We start from the raw sequence: 5,529 nt of genomic DNA on the forward strand, positions 1-5,529 counted from the left end.
ATGTGTATGCGTGTGTGTATGTGTGTGTATATGTGTGTATGTATGTGTGTGTGTCTGTGTGTCTGTATGTGTGTGTGTGGGTGTTAAGCCTTCCTGTATATCTGTGCACCACATGAGAATCCCTCCCCCTCCTGGCAAGGCCAGAAGAGGGTTTCATGTCCCTTCTGAGTCTGGAGTTGTGAGTCACCATGTGGTTGCCGGGATTTGAACTCAGGACCTCTGGAAAAGCAGCCAGTGCTCTCAACCACTGAGCCATCGCTTCATTCCCTCAAACATGCTTTCTTGGCTATGAGCTCATTTTTTTGGTTCTTTTTTTTTTTTTTTTTCTGAGCTGGGGACCGAACCCAGGGCCTTGCGCTTCCTAGGCAAGTGCTCTACAACTGAGCTAAATCCCCAACCCCTCATTTTAACATTACAATAAAAACATTTCCAAAGGGTTGGACAGATAGCTCAGCACTTAAGAGCACTGGCTGCTGCTTTTCCAGAGGACCTGGGTTTGGTTCCCAGCACCAGTAAGTATCAGGTGGCCTACAATCGCGTGTAACTCCAGCTCTAGGGGATTGGAGTCTCGAAGGGCACTTGTGATTCCATGTTCATATCCATGCGCAGACACATAACACCTACAGGTAATTAAAAGCAGTAAAACTTTTAAAAACAACATTGATCGGTTGGTCCCTGAGCCTCCGGTGGTCCTCCATACTGAAGTTGCGTGGCATCTTGTCTTTTTCTTGGGTTTGGTCTCCTCTTTCCCTTTCCCTCCCGGTCTCAACACTTTCTAGTCTCTCCGTGCTATGCACACCTATGCACATAGCTTTTCTCAAGTGATTCCACAAGATGTTGGAGCCCGAGAAGATTCATAGCTCAGAGTGAAAACTGCTGATGGCCATGCCAAGCGCTTTGAGGTGGACTGGCACTTTGAAGATGCTTCGAAGTCTTTTAGCACCCCTTTTCACTATGCAGCCTGCACCTCAACCCTACACAGGTCCCCATCTGTGCACCCTGCCCCCAGCACCCTGCAGGACCCATGTTTGCTGACTTTCAGGCCCCTGGGTGAGGACTGATAAGAAGCAGTGACTGCAGCCATGCTGGGGGCTCACACAGGAAGCTCCCCAGAGCCAGGCCAGGCAGCTTCAGAAGCTTGAGCTGGAAGTGACAGATCAGCAGCCCCACTGCCTGCCCTGCCTGAAGGGAGGGCTGAATCAGCCATGCAGGTTGAGGAGAGGCAGAGCTTGGATGCCTCAGACTATCCTTAGGGGGTGTGCATTGGCAAGCTAGCCAGCTCGAGTGCCACTCGATGCCAGGGCTCCAAGGAGAATGTTAGCAAAGCAGTCCTCACATGGACCAAGGAACTGCTCAACAATCAGGCCTCCCAGAACTTTCTCTCTGGGGCATGGCCATTAATTTGGTTTAACTCCCAGACTCTCTTTCTCTCTTACTAGTACTTCAGACTCCTGAGAGAGTACATCCAATGGGCCGTGTGGATGGGCCAGCATTGTGGAATTTCATGGCCCAGTTCTAGGAGGTGAGGGCCCAGGTAGTCTCCAGCTTGCAGAACTCTGCCCTGGGCCCAATAAAAGACCTGTAAATGTCTGCAGAGTTTATTTGAAGAGAATCGAAGCCCCTGCAGAAACCATCAGAGGGAAAGCCTGACTTTAAAGGGTTGGAACGAGTGGCGGGCAAGCCAGCACTGTCGGTTGGTCTGGAGGCTCCTGAACGCATGGTTGGTGTCTTGAGAAGGGAGGGCAGAGCTGCTGGCTCCAGAGCAGCTGCCAAGGCAGCCATGAGACCCCTTCTGACCAAGTACTGAGGTGCTCATTTCAGAAGTCATGGGTTCATTGTTTCCCAGAAATTATTTTCTCATGGTGAGGACTTTGTACTAAAGGACTCACTTCAATATAAAGAATAACCAGACGTGGTGGCATATGACTGTAATCCCAGCACTCAGGAGAGGTGGAAAACAGGAAGTAGGGAGTTCAAAGTTGTCCTCAAACACGCAGCAGTTGGGGACGATAGGATAGTAGCTAACAATAAATAACTATCGAGCAAAGTCCAAATCAAAGGCATGACAAGGAAGCCCATCCTGTGTGGGGGGAGGTGATGCAGCCCTCTCCTCAGTTGATAAAGAAACTGAGGCACAGAGCAGCCACCAACTTGCCAGACACGAACCCCAGTATCTCACTTAAGAGTCCGTACACTTGGACCAATGTCTGCTCCTGAACAGGGGCCCTGTTTGCGTCTACGGTCCTGGCTGATATTGGGGAGTTTCTTTCCACTCTCAGAAGGGTCTGGTTTGGGCAATGCCTGTCCTTTGCTGTCACGGGAAGACACTGGTGGGCAGTTTGTAAAGCCCACAGCTGAGGTGTCCACGGATTCTGGCCCCCGGGTCTCCTTCTCTTGGGCCCCTCCTGGAAGGTGCTTCACAAAGAAGCAAAGCTTTCCTTCTGCAGGACCTCTTGTTTATTCTCCGAAAACCACTCAACTCTCTCCCTGCTCCCTCCCAAGGGAAAGCATTCTGTCCTTACTCACGGTGTCACCTTCTGCCATTGTAGTTATGGGTGGGAAATCGTGGCCCAGAACTAGTAAATGAAATGTTCCAGAGATGCATTTTCTCTTTCTTTTGGTCATTTTGTCAAAAAAAAAAAAAAAAAAAAAAAAAGTCGGAGTCTCATGTAGTCTCGGATGGCCTCAAGTTGACTCTGTAGCAGATGATGACCCTGAGCTCCCGATCCTCCTGCTCTATCTCCTAAGTGTTGGGTTACAGTGTGTGCATCAGGGGCTCCTGCTTTACTTCTCCTTCACCAGAAGCTCATTTCGTTGAAGAGTCTTGCTTCCCCACGGGTCTTGTGCAACCCGAGGGGAGAACTGTGTCTAAATCAGTCCCGACTTCCCAGTCCCCAGCTAGGTAACATCTAATAATCTTCTCATCCCTCCACCTGCCTCCTGTGACAGCCTGGTTATTTTCTTCAGTTCCGAATTCCAAAACTTCAATCACTCCAAGTTCAGGACTCCAGTTCTGAGTACGGAATCATATCGGGAGGTATGGAATCATATCGGGAGGTATAGCGTGCTGGGTTTTTTTTTTTCTTGTTTGTTTGTTTGTTTGTTTTTTTCTCTATCCATTTTCCCTAGGCACCAGGCATAAATCAGCCTGCTGTAAAATGTCCACCTCACTTCAAGGTTGGAAGCTGAGCATCCAGACCCTGTGGCTGTGACTGGCTCAGCCCTCTGGCCAAGATCCCCTGATGACCAAGGCATAAGAAGAATGGGGAAAAAATGAGGAATGGGAAACCCATTCTGAAAGGACAGGCCAGAGCAAGGAATCCACACCCGGAACAGGGGCCAAACAATGGTGGGAGCGAAGGTTACCGGACAGGATGTAAATAGTACAAGCCTTGACAATGGGGAAACTCAAACTCATAAAGTTTGGGAGGGGAAGGAGCTAGGAAGTGGTGATGAGCTCATTTCCTCCCCTAAGTTCAGGTCGAAGGGAGATTCGGTCTGCAGTCCCAACCTGTTGAAAGCCCAAGTTAAGCACTTAGCATTGTTCTTAGGAAAACGCTTTAGAGACGTAAGTAGCGTGTGACTGTGGCTTGGTAACTTCCCCCCTTCACGTCTAGATTTCCTTTTGTTCTGTTAAACTGAAATTTTCTTTTCTTGAAAGCACACAGGAGCCCATTTCCATACCTGCCAGTTCTTTTCTCTACTATCCAGACATCTCTACCAAAGCTGCCTGGGTGTCAGCCCCGGTTACTTCTAGGAGTTCGAGGCTCCAACCATTTGAAAGCCTTGCCTTTGGTGCTGCTTGGTGCTACGCTGCACTTGTGATAATGAATGTGCACGTTTATAAAAACAAGGCTCTCTCTTCTGCACAGTGGTAGACATCAACTCAAGGGCTCACTTCTTTACCAGGCCAGTAAAGCCTTTTAGAACATTTTTTTTTTAATTTTTACATTTAAAAAAATAAACTGCATTCGGTGCCTACAGAGAGAGGCCAGAAAGGGGCATGGGATCCCCTGGAACCGAAATCACAAATGACTGAGCTGCCATGCGTGTGCTGGGAATTCAGTCTGGGCTCCCTGGAAGAGCAGTCAGCGATCTAAACTGCTGAGACCCCTCTCCAGCACCACCACCCTCATTTTCTTCTGAGGTAGGGTATCATGTAGCCCAGGCTGGCTTCAATCTTGTTACACAGCTGAGGCTGGCCTCGGACACCTGTCCTGCCTCCCAAGTGTTGTTGGGCTTACGTGTGTGCACTGGTTTGCTCGGCTTCAGGACGTCGCTTTGAGCCTTGGGAATCTAGTGTCTGGTGTGACAGAACACAGGAGGCCTCGGCGTCAGGCTCCTGAGGGTCAAGGCCTTGTGTCCCCACTGGCAGATAGGTGACCATGAGCTTCTCTGTAAGTGGAAAAGTCACCCTCTCTCTGCATTGCTTTTAGGTTGCTGGAAGGGACGTGGGTGTGCAGAGTCCTATCGGCAGTAGTGGTCACTAAGGACGCTGATGGTCTGTCATCCTGAGACTCAGTCCTTCCTGATGCCACTCTTCAGAGACTCAGGGGACCAAGGGGCTCTCTCTGGTTGTTTCCCGGCCCTGAGAACCACTTGTACAGCTTCAGCTCCATCTAGTGTTCACATGGGGGCACAGCCCCCTCTAAGACCTTACTGCAAACTTTCCAAAGCTCCCAGACCACAGTGAAGTCCATTTAGAGCAGCCCTCCAGTGCTAACATTTGGAATTTCAAGTCGTGTTGTACAAACCCAGCGCTCTTAAGCATCTGGGCATACTGTCCTTAAAGGGACAAATTCATGCAACAAAGAGTTGTAAAAAATGACATTGGCTGCCAGGTGTGGTGGTGCATGACTTCAGTCCCAGCACTGGAGACAGAGGCAAAGGCAGATCTCTGTGAATCCAGGCCAGCCAGGGTCTTAAAAAAAAAAAAAAAAAAAAAAAGACAAAAAAAAAATTGGCCAATGGAATTCTAGGTGTCAGGAACAATTCTAAAATCTTAAATTGTGCAAGTTCACTTCACACACCCCGGTGTCATGAAATGGGGGATGCTCGTTTAATTTTAGAGGTGCAGAGGGATGAAGTAAAATCTGCCTGAGTGGACATGGTCCCTGTTAGGATGCCCACATCCCAGCATGCCCCAGGGGCTAAGGACAGTGCTCTGAACGCCATGGGCTATGAAAAGAGGAAATGGTGCTGGGAGAGGGAGACGGCGGTGAGGTCTAAGAGGAGTTGAAAGGGGGATGGGGTGTGTTATATAATCAATATACACTGTATAAATGTATGAAATTCTCAAAGAATGAGCTAAAAGTCTGGGGAAAAAATGACCACCCTGTTGTGTGTAGGCAGAGGCTTCTGGGGGAGCAGGAGTGAGGAGGGAGCCAGAGAAGGGGTTCTGAGTGTCTCTCTGGGGCTCAGACTGGATTGAGGAGTGTAGAGAGAATGGCTTACTCTGCAGCGGAGTATCACAGTGACAACTGTGACCACTGAGAGAGCTCAGCAGCTGGGAAGTACTGGCTGAGCCCT

This window comes from Rattus norvegicus, chromosome 1 (genome assembly GCF_036323735.1).
Source record: "Rattus norvegicus strain BN/NHsdMcwi chromosome 1, GRCr8, whole genome shotgun sequence".
Lineage (NCBI taxonomy): Eukaryota > Metazoa > Chordata > Mammalia > Rodentia > Muridae > Rattus > Rattus norvegicus.